Raw genomic sequence first — 20,557 nt, forward strand, 5'->3', positions numbered from 1 at the left:
AGGGCCACTCGCCACTGACCAGGTAGGACTTTGATAATTATTCTTGCCCGAAGGAATTTTCACCAAGTTTTCCCAACCCTCACTTTCCCAGTCCCGGCGTCCGGTTAATTAGCACCGTCGCCATCATTTTCACCTCTAGCCTCGCGTTTTTGTTTTGCGTTTTTTTTTGTTCTGTTCCGTTCTTTTGCCCGTTTTGGGGTGGAAAATAACGATGGGAAAAAGGAAGGAAAAAATCCCGGCTTTTCGCGCGACGGCCACGCGCTCGGGAACGGAAAATTTATGTTATTACACATTATGACGTGGGGGGGGGAGGGCGCCACACTAGCACAAGTTGGGCAGGGAAAATAGCTTCGAGTATGTTTTGAAAAGAACTTGTGAGCAATTCTCTACGAAATCGGTCTTTTTTCTTCAATTTTAATTTTTGTATTTTTTAATCCGACTGAAACTTTTTTGGTGCCTTCGGTATGCCCAAAGAAGCCATTTTGCATCATTAGTTTGTCCATATAATTTTCCATACAAATTTGGCAGCTGTCCATACAAAAATGATGTATGAAAATTCAAAAATCTGTATCTTTTGAAGGAATTTTTGATCGATTTGGTGTCTTCGGCAAAGTTGTAGGTATGGATACGGACTACACTGGAAAAAATAATACACGGTAAAAAAATTTGGTGATTTTTTATTTAACTTTATCACTAAAACTTGATTTACAAAAAAACACTATTTTTAATTTTTTATTTTTGATATGTTTTAGAGGACATAAAATGCCAACTTTTCAGAAATTTCCAGGTTGTGCAAAAATCATTGACCGAGTTATGAATTTTTAATCAATACTGATTTTTCAAAAATCGAAATTTTGGTCGTAAAATTTTCAACTTCATTTTTCGATGTAAAATCAAATTTGCAATCAAAAGTACTTTAGTGAAATTTTGATAAAGTGCACCGTTTTCAAGTTATAGCCATATTTAAGTGACTTTTTGAAAATAGTCGCAGTTTTTATTTTTAAAATTAGTGCACATGTTTGCCCAGTTTTGAAAAAAATATTTTTGAAAAGCTAAGAAAATTCTCTATATTTTGCTTATTCGGACTTTGTTGATACGACCTTTAGTTGCTGAGATATTGCAATGCAAAGGTTTAAAAACAGGAAAATTGATGTTTTCTAAGTTTCACCCAAACAACCCACCATTTTCTATCGTCAATATCTCAGCAACTAATGGTCCGATTTTCAATGTTAATTTAGGAAACAATTGTGAAATTTTCCGATCTTTTCGAAAAAAATATTTTCAAAATTTTCAAATCAAGACTAACATTTTAAAAGGGCGTAATATTGAATGTTTGGCCTTTTTGAAATGTTAGTCTTGATTTGAAAATTTTGAAAATATTTTTTTCAAAAAGATCGGAAAATTTCACAAATGTTTCATATATTAACATTGAAAATCGGACCATTAGTTGCTAAGATATTGACGATAGAAAATGGTGGGTTGTTTGGGTGAGACTTAGAAAACATCAATTTTCCTGTTTTTAAACCTTTGCATTGCAATATCTCAGCAACTAAAGGTCGTATCAACAAAGTCCGAATAAGCAAAATATAGAGAATTTTCTCAGCTTTTCAAAATATTTTTTCAAAACTGGGCAAACATGTGCTCTATTTTAAAAATGAAAAACTGCGACTATTTTCAAAAAGTCACTTAAATATGGCTATAACGAAAACGGTGCACTTTATCAAAATTTCACTAAAGTACTTTTTGATTGCAAATTTAATTTTACATCGAAAATGAAGTTGAAAATTTTACGACAAAATTTCGATTTTTGAAAAATCATTAAAAATTCATAACTCGGTCAATGATTTTGCACAACCTGAAATTTCTGAAAAGTTGGCATTTTACATATCAAAAATAAAAAATTAAAAATAGTGTTTTTGTAAATCAAGTTTTAGTGACAAAAGTTAAATAAAAAATCACCAAATTTTTACCGTGTATTATTTTTCCAGTGTAGTCCGTATCCATACCTACAACTTTGCCGAAGACACCAAATCGATCAAAAATTCCTTCAAAAGATACAGATTTTGAATTTTCATACATCATTTTGTATGGACAGCTGCCAAATGTATGGAAAATTATATGGACAAACTAATGATGCAAAATGGCTTCTTTGGGCATACCGAAGGCACCAAAAAAGTTTCAGTCGGATTAAAAAATACAAAAAAAAATCGAATGACCGAAATCCTAGAGAACTGTTCTTGTATAAACTTAATTAGGTATTGCAGAAAAATACGTATGAAAAATTGTGAAAATATCATTTTTTTGAGTTCTTAATTTATAAAACTACCTTCAAATTTATTGACTAATCATAATATAAAACCCCCACATTCCCAACACGGATGAGGTGTCGAACGTTTTTTTTTTTTGGGCAAGCTTGGGCTGGATTTAAGCATAACGACCATCACACTTTTGGAGGGCTTCCACGCCGGGAACCGTGTAGTTATAATTTAATATGCTACCTTGCATCACTACTTGGAGGAACTTGGTGAGGGCAAATGGTCACGAATGTTTATGAGCTGAGCCAAGTTTAGTAAAACTGAAAACATGTTTTATGATGTTGGTAAAAGGAGAGTTTTCTCTACGATTTTTTTAAATTTTCCAGTTTTTTTCGAATTTTTATTTTAGTTTATTTTATTTTAGTTTCTTACATTAGTTTTTTTGTTATACAAAATTCAATTCAATGGAGACCGGTCATACAAAATGGGTGATATCTGTATCTTTAGAAGGGATTTTCTAATCGTGTCTACGTCAAAGTTGCAAGTTATAATAAGGATACAAAAAAAATCAATTTTTTATACTTAGGCTGGTACAAATTTTATTTAAAGTTTAAAAATGTCAATGAAAATTTAGGTACAGTCAGATGAATTAATTTAAAAATGCGTTTCCTTGCGTTTAGAACCACTTTTAGCATGTGGGTAATTCTCTACCAACTCACACGAAATCTGGAAAAGTTGCCCCGACCCCTCTTCGATTTGCGTGAAACTTTGTTCTAAGGGGTAACTTTTGTCCCTGATCACGAATCCGAGGTCCGTTTTTTGATATCTCGTGACGGAGAGGTGGTACGATCCCTTCCATTTTTGAACATGCGAAAAAAGAGGTGTTTTTCAATAATTTGCAGCCTGAAACGGTGATGAGATAGAAATTTGGTGTCAAAGGGACTTTTATGTAAAATAAGACGCCTGAACTCAGAATTCCGAAAAAACGTATTTTTCATCGAAAAAAACACTAAAAAAGTTTTAAAAATTCTCCCATTTTCCGTTACTCGACTGTAAAAATTTTTGGAACATGTTATTTCATGGGAAATTTAATGTACTTTTCGAATCTACATTGACCCAGAAGGGTAATTTTTTCATTTAGAACAAAATTTTTCATTTTAAAATTTCGTGTTTTTTCTAACTTTGCATAGTTATTTTTTAGAGTGTAACAATGTTCTACAAAGTTGTAGAACAGACAATAACAAAAATTTTGATATATATACATGAGGGGTTTGCTTGTAAACATGACGAGTTATCGCGATTTTACGAAAAAAAAGTTTTAAAAAAATTGGTCGTCGTCGATCATGGCCGTTCATCGCCACCCGCGTCAGACACGGACGACGAAACAAAGAGAAACACAAAATAGTAGTTTATGCAACAAGTTGCAAAAAGAGGATTTTTTCAGCACGAGTCGTACATTTATTCAACGAGGTTCATTTTATGTCAAATTTTCATGTATTTTGTCAATAAATCGTTTAAATCAAAAACAATTTTGTAGAACATTGTTACACTCTAAAAAATAACCCTGCAAAGTGAGAAAAAACACGAAATTTTAAAATGAAAAATTTTGTTCTAAATGAAAAAATGACCCTTCTTGGTCAATGTAGATTTGAAAAGTACATTAAATTTCCCATAAAATGACATGTTCCAAAAAATTTTTACAGTCGAATAACGGAAAATGGGCGTCTAATTTTACATCCATTTCCGTTTGACACCAAATTTCTATCTCATCACCGTTTCAGGCTGCAAATTATTGAAAAACACCTCTTTTTTCGCATGTTCAAAAATGGAAGGGGTCGTACCGCCCCTCCGTCACGAGATATCAAAAAACGGATCTCGGATTCGTGATCAGGGACAAAAGTTACCCCTTAGGACAAAGTTTCACGCAAATCGAAGAGGGGTCGAGACAACTGCTGTGTGAGTTGGCGGAGAATTACCCATGTTTGAGTTGATTTAAAAATGTTTAAATTTTTTGAAAATTTTCGATGTTTAAGTTTTTTTCGCAGTTTTTTTTTGTTTTCGTCAAATTTTTCATTTTTTGAAAATTAATGATTGCAAAACAACTAAACTAGTGTGAAATGTTTTTTAAACACTTTTATCATGCAAGTGCTGTGACTATGGCTTGTTATTTCAATATTTATATTTTTCTATTTTTTGGCCATCCCCCCTGCCCCTCCCCCCCTTCAACCATGGCCAGAGCCGAGGGACAAAAACTTTGAAAAATATTTGCATCGGCCTTATCATTTTATAACTAAAAGTACCCGAAATAGGTTATTTAAGGGACAAAATCTGGTTCAGGAGATGTAAGCTTGTTTTTAGAAGACCTTGAGAGATAAATTATTAATAAAATTTTTAAAAGCACAACATTGCTTTAAAAAATATTTTTTAAGTACTTTTTTAAAGTAATACCTGCTTTTCAATATTAATTTTTAATTTCCTTTTGTTTTTTTTTTTGTTATTTTATAAATTACTACTTCTAGAAAGAAAAGCACCTCTGAAAATATGTTTGAAATGCTTAAAATTACCTGATTTTTCTTTCTCGAACTATTAAAATCAGCAAAAAAGTATTCACATCAATGATTCGATGACATTTTCTGAAGTGTCACTTAATTAGCCTGTAATTTTCAACTGACGATGTCTCGGAACTATTGACCACATTTTTAATGTTATAACATTAAACTTTTGAGAAACTTTCAGATGATTCCAATGAAAATGATTTCAACATTTTAAAGTAAAGATTTACTTTTGGAAAGGTCAAATAGATATTTTTTACAAATTCATAGTTCGAAAAAAGAATTTTCATTTCAAAAATCGAATTTGTTTTGTAAAGCTGTATTTCAGACATTAAGAGCGAGTCCACGAACAGGGCATACCCCTTTGTATGGGACGTCGTTTGGACCTCACCAATCTGCCTGAAATTTTCAGGAGTTGTTTGTACATATAAAACTAGCATCTGGCCAAAATATGAGCACTCTAGGTCAAAGGGAAGTGGGGCAAATCGGGACACAAAGTTTGAAGGTTCAAAAACGTCAAAAATCTTAAAAAGGCTATAACTTAGGCAAAATTCAATTTATTTTCAAAATTCAAAATGCATCCCAAAGGGCTTAAAAAATACAACAAAATGCAGGGAGAAGCACCCCAATTGGTTAAATCTAAAGGGAGTTATTGGCATTTTAGTGAAAAAATAGCATAATTTTCAAACTCAAATAAAAAAGTGTTCCATCCAGTTATCAACTCGGTTCGACCTGCAGTTTGTAGAGGACATCTGGGACTACCATTTGAGACAGAGAACGCTTTGGGTAAGGCAGTTTAACATATTAAATAGACACTTTTACTTTTAGTGAATTTTTTGGTTGTAAATTTTTGCTCGGGAGACCCCTTAGATCCCATTTTCTGGTGATAATATTATCATATTCGTGTTCCTGAGACAATTTCACAATAGAAACATGCATAAAAATGTTTATTTTGATCCATTTTAAACCTTTAAAAAATAAAAGTTAAAAAAAATCTTCGATTCACATTTATTGAAAATCAAGCTCGTTTCCAAGGATACTAGATGACACCAGAAAAAGCAGCTTTTTAATTTTTTTAGCTTTTATTTTTTAAAGGGTTAAAATGGATCAAAATAAACATTTTTATGCATGTTTCTATTGTGAAATTGTCTCAGGAACACGAATATGATAAAATTATCACCAGAAAATGGGATCTAAGGGGTCTCCCGAGCAAAAATTTACAACCAAAAAATTCACTAAAAGTAAAAGTGTCTATTTAATATGTTAAACTGCCTTACCCAAAGCGTTCTCTGTCTCAAATGGTAGTCCCAGATGTCCTCTACAAACTGCAGGTCGAACCGAGTTGATAACTGGATGGAACACTTTTTTATTTGAGTTTGAAAATTATGCTATTTTTTCACTAAAATGCCAATAACTCCCTTTAGATTTAACCAATTGGGATGCTCTATCCTGCATTTTGTTGCATTTTCAAAGCCCTTTCGGATGCATTTTGAATTTTGGAAATAAATTGAATTTTGCCTAAGATACAGCCTTTTTAAGATTTTTGACGTTTTTGAACCATTTAACTTTGTGTCCCGATTTGCCCCATTTCCCGTTGACCTAGAGTGCTCAAATTTTGGCCAGATGCTAGTTTTATATGTACAAACAACCCCTGAAAATTTCAGGCAGATTGGTGAGGTCGATGTGAGATGGGTATGCTTTGCTCGTGGACTCGCTCTTAATTGTCTAATTTTCACAATTCCGGAGGAAAAAATGTATGTTATTCTTAGCATTTCAAAAATATACTTTCCAGAGGTGCTTTGCCTTTCAGAATTATTTCAAGAATGCAAAAAGAAACGATAAAATAAAAAAAGTGAAAAAAATAATATAACGGCCATAACATTAGTTTCAACATTTAAATGTAAAATTATTTCAATATGCACTATAAACCTGTCCAGTTTTTCTGCTACCATTAGTTTCCAAAATGTCTTTTTTAGACGACAATTTTTTTGGCGAAAAAATACTTTTCGCGGTGCTGTACATTGGAATTTCGTAAAATTTCAAAATATTTCTAAGCGGGTCCAAACACGCTAAATATGTTTATCAATCAGAAAAATGTATTTAAGATTGTTTTCAGATGATAAGACACCTGTTTTCTTTAATGTTTTGACGTTTTTGGAAAAAATAAAAGTATTTTTCAGCCCCCTGATTTTTCGGACCAGTTTGGAAGGGTGGAGGGACAAAAACATTGAAAAATATTTGTTACGATGTGTGCCATTGTTCAACTTGTAAATCGACATACCATAATTCCATAAGCCATCATATAAATTTTCGTGCTGGTTATACAAAATGGGTATTCGTGAATTTCAATCTTGAGAAGGAATTTCCTGATAGATTAGGTGTCTTTGATAAAGTTTTTGAAAACAAGAAGTACCGAGAAGGTATTTTTTGATTTTCGACATTTTTTCAATATGTTTCTTAGGATCAAGCATGGCATCGATAACTACTAATTTGAAACCCTTAACAAACATTAGACAATTGCTACTTCCAATATAAAGCATGAGCTTCTAAAACACCCTTGACTTTGTTTTTTTTTTTATGCCAATGTGCCACGTTTAGATTATAGCCAAGAGTGTATTCAGCAACACTTACAAATACTTTATTGCTGTTTAAAACCTGATGCAAAATTTCGATAAGCTTTAATAAATTTACATTCTAATTACTAAATATTAGGAAAAAATCAGTCAAAAAGAGTTACCCCTGATTTTGATACACTGGAAGAAATGTTCACAGCGCTTAAAATCAGATTCAGACTTCAGACTTTTACTTCACCAAATTTTTCAAAAATTACAGGTTAGGGTTTTTTAAATGGTCTACAATTATATAAATTCAACTTAACTAATCTCAATTTGTGTTGAAGAGCTTTGTGAGATTTAAGAAAAATTACTTATAATTTGATTAAAATTCAACAAACTTAGAAAAGGAAACCACAAGTCTGATTTCGACGGGGGGAATTTCTGAAGCAACATTTGAAGCATTTTGACAGCCAGCACTATTTTGCAAATTCCAAGCCAACATGTAACTATTTTAACATATTGCGCAGTGTTAAACGGTAGCTTGGAACGCCAGCTATTGTTTAACATTTCGAGTTTTGTGAAAAAGTTACCTGTTGGCCCGGAATTTTCAAAATTGTTCCAGCTGTCAAAATTCTACTACGAAATAGCTTTAAAATGAGGCCATTTTTAAGAACGCTGGCAGTCTGTGAAATTTGGACACGAAACCTTATTTTTACGAAGGTCAATCATTGGTGTGTAAGTTTGAGTCGTTCAAGACAAATTCATAAGAAATTTGATTGAAATGTACACGAATTCGTCGATTCTCAGCGACTTTTGTGAATAAAATATCTTATAAAATTGAAAATAAAAATCTCGAAAAAATTGCTCTAAACCTCCGCTGAAATATTTCGACGAACACTTCATGATATCGGGGAAGAGCCTGCGAAATATCAGACCGGCTGATTTTTTGAAACAAATGTCGAAAACTATGCAACCTAATTACATTTATTCAGTTTAAAAGAAAGTCTAATGAAAATAATTCAGAATCGAATGATTTCTAACAAACATGTAGATATGATTTAGAGCACAGATTGACAATTTCCGAAATTGAGCCACTCATCGACTCAGATTAACTGACATTCCATCAAATCGGATGAGCCTTCATCAAACTTTCGCTATATTATCATTTTTCTTGTCCAATAATTGGCATCAAGTGTGACACACTCAACACACTTTAGCGCAGAAAACATCAATTATTTCTACTGTGGCAACTCGACTTGTGGTCCGATTGATTAACCGCCCCACTGCCCGGTCGTGACACGTGTCATTCATCCCAGCTGGAGACTTCTCCGCGAATCGATTTACTGTCACTGATCTTTGTGTAATTACCACCATTTCGGAGAGCGGAATTATGTCATTATTATTCAGTGCTGCCCTGTTTGCTGCAGTGGTTGCATACCGGTAGGCGAATTGCCTAACGCTAGGGGTTTGATGTTGACGCTTTAAGGGTTGCACCGCGGTTTGTGTGTGCATAATTCCGACCGGGTCAGGTCGATCGGGACCGCCAAGGGAAAAGCGCATAATTTAGGTGAATTTGCTGGTGCGCAAATCACCCGAAAGAGGTCACCGCTCAATTAAAATGGAACGAACGCCAGCCGGATTGGCCCCGCGGTTCGTGACTTTTGGTCCACGTGGCCGTGATTCCTTTTTCTGTGTGAGTTCACGCGAGAAAAAACTTGGACCCTAATTATTCGACCTTGGCGATTTCACGCTCGATTTGGCCCGACGAAACTCATGAAAATTGGAAAATTAACTTCCCGAGTGGCCTCGCCCCAGCGAGTCATTGTGAGGAACAAATATAATTTCAAAAACTAATTATTCCTCACCCTCGAACCTCGCCCAACCCGAAAAGGGGTAAGACAGTCGACTGCATGAGTCACGGCATCACAGAAAATTGGCTCCGACTCAATGGCGATAATCACGTGGAAGAGTGGAGTCCTTGGCTCCGGGTTCCACTATCTGTCATTATAGGCAAAGAAAGACAAGAATAGCGTCGTCGTCGTCGTGACAAAAAAAAAACTAAAACACGAAAATAGTGCCCGTGTCATGTCGGTCGGACACTTCTCCCTAGACTCGAACCCACCAACCAACCGGGGGAATATTCAATCACGCAGCTGTCAAAGTTTTGAGTGGTGTTGCGAATAACAGACAATGCCTACTACTAGTAGAGTGTCTATTTCAGGGTCTTCGGCGCACAGCAGAAGAAAAACACGTTATTTATTGAACTTGAGAAAATCCAATTAATTCCAAGTTTGGGGCCATTTTCTGGTCACGAACGGAGGCCAAGTTTTCGGGCCTAGTCACTTCAATAGAGGGAGACGAGGCGGGTGGAAATCGGTCTTGGAGAGGAACTTTTCGACAGGGAATACTGCCAAGAGTGATGAATGAACGATAGTTTTTTTTTCTGTTCCGTCTTGAGAATGTGATACATCTGATGTCATAACACAAACTTAGGTTTGTGGTCATGGTGTTATTGAATTTATTGTATTTTGTTATTCAAACATACGGCGTATGCTGTTATAAAACAACTTAAATTTAATAATGTTCGAGTTAAAAGTACATTTATGCACAATCTTTCAGACTCAGTTGGGCACTTTTCTTCGTTTCACAACATATTTTTTCATTGATTTTTATGTGAATACGATGACAAAGTTTTCATAGACAATCACTTTATTTAGCTTGAAAAAGTTTTAAATGCACCCTTGATTCTCAATATTCAATTTGAGGTGTTTTTATAACCAAGAGATTTCCAAAATCAGAATTTCGAAACCAATACGACCGAGGGTCAGTGGATGCAAAAATCAATTTGAACAACCAAAAATACATTTTTTTTATGTTTTCATGAAATTGCATGTTTCCTTTAAAGAATTTTTTAAATAAGGGCTAAAAACTTCAAAAATGTTTTGCATTGAAGATCCTCACGTCATTCTTCGATTAGCCCAGTATGCGAGAACATTTGGTAAATGAGACATGCTTAAAGCCCATCGACTGTAAATCAAACATTTTCAATACTGAGTAAAAGATCTAAAAATTTAATCGTAACACTCGAGAATAAAACGTTACTTAATCTACCATTGGTTGGTGCCTTCTTCACATTTAAAGGGTAATGCTATCCAAAATGGACAGGAAAGGGTGGACCTTTCAGTGTTCTTTAAACTTGACTCATTATTCATACCATCAGATTGGGTAATGAGATCTTCATATTTCAGGGCACTTATGTGTTTATAACTTTTGATAAGGTTGTCAGATCTTCAATGTTTTGGTCGCACTGGAAAGTTCTTTTAAATACCTTTCTGAAAATGTATACCATGACAAAAACCACCCTTTTTACAATCTTCCGAACTTTGGCGAATATTTAGCATAATGTTTGAAGTACTTAAATAAACTGCATTATTTTTAATAGCGACTTATGGGAACTCAAGACGGATCGAATAAGGCAAAAACAGACAAAATCGGTTCAACCAATGTCGAGATAATCGAGTGACAAATTTATGATCAACATCCCACCACACACACACATACGTTTGCTCAGAATTTGATTCTGAGTTGATAGGTATACGTGAAGGTGGGTCTAGGAGGTCTGAATGAGAAGTTTATTTTTCGAGTGATTTTATAGCCTTTCCTTAGTAAAGTGAGGAAGGCAAAAAGATTGCACCTTCTACCTCATTGTAGAGGCGATTCACAAAATAGATTAAATTTTGTAATAAAACTTTTTTTTTTAATATGTGATACATCGAACCGTATTCCATTTGAAGCCTTTTTTGCATTTGTTTTCTTTCTCAAATTTTAAAATTAATAATGAATTTTTTTTCCGAGTAAATTTCGACTATTAATTTAAAGGGTAACATACTTGTAAATCAAACAAAATATAAATCGTTGATATGAACTTGCATTTAGGTGTCATGATAGTCACTTTTAGATGTTTTAAAATATACATTTTCAACTTCTCAAAATTTATGTTTCATTTTTTGATAATCTGAAGATAACAAACGGGTGTCTTGACATTTCATTACTGCAGTGAATAAATCGGATCATATTTGGGATGATGACTTGCCAAAGAGGTCCCGTTTGTATGACGATGAGTGATGGTTTATAAAAAGTTCAGGAAATGAAGGAAATTCACCAAGAAAAAATATTTTTGATTAGCTGAAAAATTTTCTTTTGGCATTTCTTTTGGGAAATTTGACCCTAAGTTTCTGAGATAAGGTCTCACAAAGTATTAAAATCGATGAAAATGAGTTTTTTTAAGTGTCACCTAATTACCCTGGATTTTTTTACTGACGATATTTCAAAAAACCATTGGTTCGGTTTTCTGAAAACAAAATAAAAATAAATTAATTAATTAAATTGGGTCAAAAGTATGAATTGAAGAAAAAAATATCTACTTTTCCTACTTTTTTCAAAAGTATTAGTGTTTTTAGTGTTTTCAGTGTATTTTGTGTTTTTTTTGTGTGATTGTTTTCATTATTTTTTAATGAAAAGATTTAATAATTATTTTACATTGGAAATTGAGCCAAAAATTTCCGCGATACCGCTAGTCAAAAAATTATAATTCTGTTTAAAAGTTCAGAGGGAAAATTGTAGCAAATTCTCTCAACTTACAAAAAACTTAGGACACGCTTTTCCAAGAAGTATTTTTAAAATGCTTAAAATATTAAAAAGGAAAAAAACTTCGGACGCGCTTTTCTAAGAAATATTTTTAAAATGCTTAAAATAAATCGAAAATATTGCCCAGAAGTGAGTGACTATAACATAAGATCGGTTAATTTTATGAAAAAATCCAAAGTCTATTTCGATTGCAAATGAGATTCGGTAAAAAAATAGTAGTTTATGCAACAAGTTGCAAAAATAAGATTTTTTCAGCACGAGTCGTACATTTATCCAACGAGGTTCACCAAGTTGGATAAATACGAAGAGTGCTGAAAAAATCAAGTTTTGCAACGAGTTCCATACAACAGTTTTTGCAAATCCAAAAAACACCCATTGAGTGAAATTTTAAGTCAAATTTTCATGTATTTTGTCAATAAATCGTTTAAATAAAAAAAATGTTGAAAAGTGTTACTTTTCGAAACAAGTGCTGAAAAGTTCAACTTTTCAACACCCATTTCAGTTCTGAAAAGTAGAACTTTTCAGCATTTATTTTGAAAAGTGTTGCTATTCGATTCTGTTATTTTTGGTACAGAAAAGTAGGCTATTTCGTCGTTCAAGAATGACAGGAAAAGTAAGTAGTTTCACGACGGAATTGCAAAAATGATTTTTTATATTTTTTGTCATTTTTCGACACTTTCAAAAAACTTTTTTTTTTAATCAGGTCTCCTCAACCAAATTTTGCACAATCATGCGCTATGGCTCAAAAACTGTCTTTTTCAGTCCCTTTAAAACATATAAAAACAGAATTTTATTAAAATACGAATTTTGGCAAACCCACTTTATCTGTGTTAAACAAAAACAGATTTTGCGTGTACCCATTTTTCCGACATTGCCGATGACACCAAATCGATCAGAATATTCCTTTCAAGATACAACATTTCATATATTTACGTATCCATTTTGTATTATTAGCCCTCGAAATTGTATAGAAACTTATATGGTAAAAATGAGTACAAGGACGAGGTTTATCAAAAAAAGAAAACTCGATTTGCAAAAATGGAGAGAACTTTTCAGCTCATTTAAAAATATGGAATATCTTCTATAAACTATCATAAGAGATCGAAACATCAATCCACAGTTAAGAAAGATGATTTTAAAATTGTGTTGTGATAAATTTCAAATGTTTGTTACTCTTTAAAAAGAAATCATCTTATTTTTATAATGCACTCTTATTGTTTTAGAAGTAATTTCAAATTCACATTTTTCGTATTTGTTTTTATAGACAGTATTTTTTGTTACAAAAAATTCGGTGGAGATGGTTTTTTTCAAATCTATCATTCATCAACTAACCGTCTAATTCACTCCATTTCAAAACAGATGCATACCGTTGTGCAGTTCATTCGCATGACCGATTCCCCGAACTAGATAAAAAAACACTATCAATGATGTTCAATTATTCAAATTCCAACAAAATATCGATCAACCCAGGCAGTGTTTTTTGCACTGAGAAAAAAAATAATCTAACACTGACTGCCAAAGTGGTCGTCAGTCGGCGTGAAAAGAGCGCGCGCCCGTAACTGACAGCCACCGAGACCGGTGAACCGGGTTTTCGCGAATGTGGGTTTTCATGAAGTCCTGGTTTGAACTTTGTTTTTTCTCCCCCCACGCCTAGTGAGTTTGGCTATTTTGCAATCAACGTGTCACGCGTTCCGCAACTGGTTGGCTGCCATCGAAGTTTTCTCTTTTTTTTTTGCTGCCTGATTTTCCACGCCAGCAAAAACCTACACAAATGCATCGGAAAATTAAACAGCGCTCTCAGCTCATGCATCATACCGCCACGTGGATTGCAATTTTGCCAAAATCGGCAGCGACATGCACTTTTGTGACGAGATTTGAACAGTCCTGGCGGTGCCCTCAACGGGGGGGAAACCGCTGAAGTTTGTGGGCTGGAGGAGGGACAGGGGAGGTGGGCCTAAAAGTGCAGCTGCATTTCGGCTAACAAACCAGCATTTTTCATGAAATTTTCATTGGCAGTGGAGGAAAATTTTGGAGAAGTGAATAAATTATTAATTTTTTTAACTTCAATCTGAGGTTTGCAAAAACGTCATTGAAAAACATTTATAATTTTCATTGAAAAAAAAAAAAAAAAAAAAAAACCGGAGCCGTACGACACTTTGCATCACTGACTTTTAAACATCAATCCTGCCAACCAGTGGAACGATGTGTCGAAACTAATGACGGGTGAAAACTGCTGAACTATAGCGTATTTAATCCTTCTTTCTGAGTGAGTCTGCATTCGTGCGAAAATGTATGTGTGTTTAATGTCATCGACTTCACCAAAAAAGCAGTCAAGGATGGAGGTTGGATTGACACAGTTGACATTAGAGTGCAAAGTCGTGAATGTTGCGGACGTCAGCAGAAAGTCATGATTTCAAATGTTGATAAAATTTGGTTTATTTCAATTCCGGTGGGTGGTTTCAAACAAGACCATCAGAGTTTGGAAAATTATTAATTTATTTATTTTTTGCTGGTACCTTAAAATTAGCTGAATAATTTTCATGAAAATCTTTACACAATGTGTTTTTTTCGTAAATTTAAATTTAAGGGTACACAGTAACCAAGGAAGTTGTTGTCTTCTTATTACAAATTTGTTGAACTTACGGACCCAATCCTGAAATAGTTTAATTCTAAAAGATTACAAATTTAGTTGTAAATCTTTATTAAAATAGTAGCATAGTGGATGAATAAAAAAATCTATCGATATTTCCCGTAGTTTAGAAAATAATTAAATGTCTGTAATAAAAATCTGGGTGCAAAAGCTCTGGTTGATGTGCGTTAAAAGATATTTAAACATGAAGTGGGATTCAAATCATTTAAAATAGCAAAAACATCAATGCAAAAATGTCTCATATCTCAATAAATTTTTAAATAGAATTGCATTGAGTAAGCTCTCTACTAGTATTTTGGTTTTCAAAACATTAAATTTTTCACAAAACCTTTGAAATTTGCTTTCATTTCAAACAAAAACTAAAAAGAAACAAGTGCTGGTAATAACATATATTTTAGAAAATTTACTCAAAAAAGAGATAAAATTCAATAAATCCAATTTTCAACAATCCAAAATTTAATTTTTGTTCACTGTGTTTATTTTTGTTTATTTTATTCTAAAAATAAAAAGTAAACAAACAAATATTTTAATTTCCATTTCATTAAAAATTCAAAACATTTTATTTGATTTTCCATACAAATTTGGCAGCTATCCATAAAAAATGTTGTGTGAAAATTCGAAATCGACTTGGTGTCTTCGGCATAGTTGAAGGCATGAATGAGGACTAAACCAGAAAAAAATGAACAGGCAAACAAAATTTTAGCTGATTCTTAAAATCACTATTTGTCACTAGACATTTACTCAAAAAAAAAACATATTTTTAGAAAAAAAATCAGAATAGGCAAAACCAGGGCTGTGGAGTCGGAGTCAGTGGAGTCGGGTCTTTTTGGGGACCTGGAGTCGGAGTCGGAGTCGTCAAAACTCGAATAGCTGGAGTCGGAGTCGGCTGAATTTTATGAGCTGGAGTCGGAGCCGGAGTCAAAAATTTCTGATAAACCAGGATTCGGAGTTATCTCAAATTTAACACAGTTTATGATCTTTGTTTTTTGTTCGGTAGTTGTTACAGGTTGATTCCCAAAACTTTTATTTATTTTATTTTTTTTTGAGTAGCGTGCACTGCGTTGAAATTTTTTCATAAAATTTAGTATATGGTTCATGATTTTTATCAAATCCCATTAAAGTGTTAAAGCATTTTTTTATGAATAGCTCTAATTGTAATACTTCACTATGATCACTATGATGTGAGCGCTAGGTGAACAATTCGATCATCTTTTAGTTTGTTATCTGTACACCAACGTGCTTAAGTTTTTTTTTGCACTAATTTTAGTGCTACAAATACCGACGCACAGATCAAAATGGTTTCCCTCTTCCCTTCCCAAGCGCCGGAAATTTGTAGCGAGTGTCGGGACACTCCGCATAGACGCCCTTGCTCCGATCACGTCACTGAGAGAAATCATGTTCAGCATGTTTGTGATCGATTTAAAAATATTTGTTTGGATTTTTTTGTGAATCTCCAATGTGCAATACAGCAAAAATTTATTTTTTTTTGCGAAAAAAATAAACTCCTAAACACTAAAGTGTGCACTGGGTGGGGCACACAATGTCCGTTCATATACGTCTTTTCAAATAAATTCAATAGAGCTTTAAAAAATAGTTACATTGAAAATTGTATATTTTAAAACTAGGTTTAGATTTATTTACTTTTAATAAAATGAATGTTAATTTGAGGTAAATTAGATAATAATTTCCAATTAATAAAAAAAAATTCCAAATATGCTTAGAAAATTGTTCTACCCAACATGCGTTTAAATCTGAAGATATCTTAGATTTTTATTTCAATAACGCTTAAAACTTGTAACATAGAAACTTATTATGGCTGCTCTTAGAGTGAAATTGTCCAAATAATCAAATAATGCAGTCCGTTTTGCAGTTTGAATTCATAGATTGAAAAAACATGTTACTTTGACAGTTTTTAAATAGTCCTATTTATCATATTCATAATTTTTGGTAATTAGCTTTTGGAACATTTCAAAAATTTTCGAGAACTGCTCCTTGAGATACTCCAAACAATTCTCTACCAAGTTTAGAATGATTGCATACCATTCTGTTTGTCCTTAATTGTCAATATTATTTTAACTATCAATGTCTCCCCGAACATTGTTGATAAAAAAATAGATATCCATAATACTAGAGATACATAATACGGAGTTGGCTAGAGTTGGTAGGCTGGAGTCGTAGTCGGTTGGAGCTGAAAGCCGGAGTCGGAGTCGGCTTAACTCAAAACCCGGAGTCGGAGTCATATGAAATATGACCCGACTCCGCAGCCCTGCGGCAATACATCGACCAAGTAAAACTAAAATTTTAAAAATATTTTTTTATCGAATGTGCAAAAAATTACACAAATTTCTCTTTTTAGGAAAAAAATCGGACTATTTATTTTTTGAATGGCCATAATTCAGCAATTAAAGGCAGTTTTGTAAAATAGGCAAACAAGGGAACATTTTTTTAAAAAAAGGGAAACTGCGACTTTTTCAATCGAAAAAAACGGAGCTATTTATAAAAATTTCACTTACTTACTTTTTGATTGCAAATTTGAATTAAGATTTGAAAGTGCAGTAAAAAAAGGTCTTCTTTGAGAATGTTTTGAAAACTCTAATTTTTTTATGAATGACATGAAAAACTGGGTTTTTAAATTTAAAACTTGCAAAAATGTAAATGATAATTTCGTGTACGATTGTTCAGCAGTGTTTAACTTTAAAAAGTGTTTTTTTGTTGATCCTGTACAATTATTTCCAATATGTTATGAAAGATCAAAATAGTAGTTTATGCAACAAGTTGCAAAAAGAGGATTTTTTTCAGCACGAGTCGTACATTTATTCAACGAGGTTCACCGTGTTGGATAAATACGAAGAGTGCTGAAAAAATCAAGTTTTCCAACGAGTTCCATACAAAATTTTTTGCAATTCCAAAAAACACACGCTGAGTGAAATTTTATGTCAAATTTTCATGTATTTTGTCAATAAATCGTTTAAATCAAAAAAAAATGTTGAAAAGTGTTACTTTTCAAAACAAGTGCTGAAAAGTTCAAAAGTTTTTTGTGGGTCTCGTGGCGCAGGGGTAGCGGCTTCGGCTGCCGATCCCGATGATGCTATGAGACGCGGGTTCGATTCCCGCCTTATCCACTGAGCTTCTATCGGATGGTGAAGTAAAACGTCGGTCCCGGTTTCTCCTGTCTCGTCAGAGGCGCTGGAGCAGAAATCCCACGTTAGAGGAAGGCCATGCCCCGGGGGGCGTAGTGCCAATAGTTTCGTTTTCGTTTTTCATGAATATTTGACATAACATTCCTTTCAAGAAGCGTTTTTCGGAATTGCAAAAAATGTTGTAAACAACTCGTTGCAAAACTTGTTTTTTCAGCACTCGTCGTATTTATCCAACTCGGTTAACCTCGTTGAATAAATGTACGACTCGTGCTGAAAAAATCTCCTTTTTGCAACTTGTTACATAAACTACTATTTTGCAATCCCGTCGTATGTTTGGCAGGTTAAGCACTCGATTTCAGTTGAAAACGCTTTTCATGAGCTGTAATTGAACGTCAAACTGCTCATATGGCAACATTAGAGGCACGCTGGAGTTAGAAGCTGTAAACAAACACTGTTTTGTGAAGAGGGAATGTATTTACAAACTCCTCAAAATAAACAGCATTATGTTTTGAAAACGTTTCCAGCAAACTTTCACTAATTGAAAAACATTATTAAAACTTGTAAAACAAACTGATTCTTCAAATCTGCAAAAAATAACTGGATCAGCGCATTGTCTCACGAAACAATATGGATTTTTTCGCATTAACTACAAAAAATCTTTTGAAAATCTTCACCAAAATGCATATCATTGAACAACATTCAACGTTTAGTTTAATTTCTTATGCTTTTACATGTAGAAAATTGTGTAGTCTGACAAATTTTAATGAATGTTTTTATCATTTGATTCTTAGTTAAATGATAATTTTATTGTCATTTTGTAATAAAAAAGATAAAGAATCTTGCGTAATAGAGAACGTTTTATGAAATCCATATCCAATTTTCTTTTTTGAAATACACAAGAAAAGTTCAGCTCAAAGGTTGAGCTCATCATTGCGGTAATTAAGGAAAGCGAAGTGTTAATCAGATATTCACAACATATTTACACCTCAATTCCCAAAACAGCTTCCAAACGAGGCCCATATTGCCCACCTCCGTGGAAACGAGCAAGGGAAAAAATCTCCATCATCATGATTTATTTCCCCGAGTCGAGTTTTTCCCCGGCCCAAAATGGTACCAAACCGACCATAAACCGACTCTCATTGACTGGAAAACATCCATTCATTCACCACCACCACCATTATCTCTTGTTCGCTCTCTCTCTCCCTTCATCCAACACCCTGAACTTCCCACGTGGAAGCACACCTGGGCGCAATCATCGCGCAAATGATAGTTTCCTTCTGTGTAACCATGACTGCCTCCGAATCCGGGTGGTGGTTCCTGGTCCCAAAGTCATCTCCGAATTTTTCCTCGAATTTTTCGCCTCCTTCTTCACACTTGTGCTCGAACTTTTGCTCGAGAGGAGAAAAAAGAACTTTTTCCCACCCTCACACGCTCACAACCCCCCCCTCACTTTATTTCGCACTCTTAGTGTGATTTATCGTTGGGCCTAGTGGTGTGTCGGCCTCGCCAAAGGAGCAACTTTTCACTTTGCACAATGAATTATTAACTATGGTGTGTGCGCGCCAACACTTCACCACACACTTAGGCTACTTTAAGGCGCTCGCGCCTGGCGCCCCCAAATAGGCACTATTTTGGCGCCCTCTTTTGAGTGAAATTCTTCTGTTGTAACTTTTTCGGCTGTTTTGCTCCCGCAATGCTTCCGGAGGGGGATATCTCACTCGATTTTCATATTTTCTCACATCTTTTTCGCGGGAGTTGGCCCACCACAAGTTAATTAAAACTGCGACCCTTCTGGGACCGAGGTCGGACGTTGAGGTTGGTCGGGACGCTTTTTTTCTTCCCTGGCCTCAACGCCAGAAATAATAAACACAGAAACCCTCAGCGTTGCACTAACACACACAAACAGACGCACCTGCCCGGAACACAACTTTGTGGAACAACTCTCGGAAAAACAGCCCCAAGGAATTCGACGCAATTCACCGACCTAACCTCAAACGGTTGAACTTTCCCCTCGACCCGTCCCCGCCGCCCCAACTCGAAGTACACTCTAATCGAAACTTCACTAACCAAACTAGTCGTAGATCGTAACCGTAACGTAACGTAGTTGTAGTAGCTTGAACCTTCTCCCCACCAGGAGGAATCGGTCACATCCCGGAAAAAAGCCTCCACGGGTGGTGCCACACACGCTCCAGATCGTTCTTTCCGACACGGAGTTCCAAACTCGTTCGCACGACGGACCAGGGCAAACTAAAGTCGGGCCGGTCCTGTGCCAAGAGAACCAGCGCCTGAGAGATAGGCAGCACACGAAGCACACGCGGCGAAGTTGCGGTGAAAGCTCCGATTGCGAAGAGCTTTTTTTTTCGACGAATTGCGACAGGGAGGATTCGGGAAGAGAGTGAGCGAGCGAGCGAGACGAGAGTTTGTTTTGGTTGTGGTGCTTGGTCCACGTGGTGGAGTTTTTTCGGGAGAGTGGGAGAGCGAGAGAGTGGAAACAGCTGATGGGAGGGAATTGGTGGTGGAGATGACGAGCGGGAGGGTTTGTTTTGGTTTGGTTTGAGAGCGTAAAGCTAAAAATATTCCATGGCTGTATAAGAGAGAGTTGTACTAAAATCCTGTTTTTCTTCTCAATTCTGGTGCACGGTAAAGCAAAACCAGACAAATAAAACAATTTGTCAACAATTTGTCAGGCTTTGTAACTCTTATTTTCAAAATATCAATTTTATATTTAAAAAATGTGCTAAAATTTCAAAAGTAAAAC

At 34.7% G+C, this 20,557-nt stretch overlaps 1 protein-coding gene across 1 annotated transcript in view; it reads right to left on the reverse strand.

Annotated features, from left to right (window-relative positions):
• The window catches only part of LOC6043184, a 314,616-nt gene extending 294,763 nt beyond the window's left edge, over nt 1–19,853 (reverse strand). Inside the window, exon 1 of the mRNA XM_038249531.1 lies at nt 19,789–19,853. The gene's annotated coding sequence lies outside the window, so the exon portion shown is untranslated. The remainder of the gene's footprint in view (nt 1–19,788) is intronic.
• Nucleotides 19,854–20,557: the final 704 nt, after the last annotated feature.

The sequence above is a fragment of the Culex quinquefasciatus genome, chromosome 1 (genome assembly GCF_015732765.1).
Source record: "Culex quinquefasciatus strain JHB chromosome 1, VPISU_Cqui_1.0_pri_paternal, whole genome shotgun sequence".
In the NCBI taxonomy this organism is placed as follows: domain Eukaryota; kingdom Metazoa; phylum Arthropoda; class Insecta; order Diptera; family Culicidae; genus Culex; species Culex quinquefasciatus.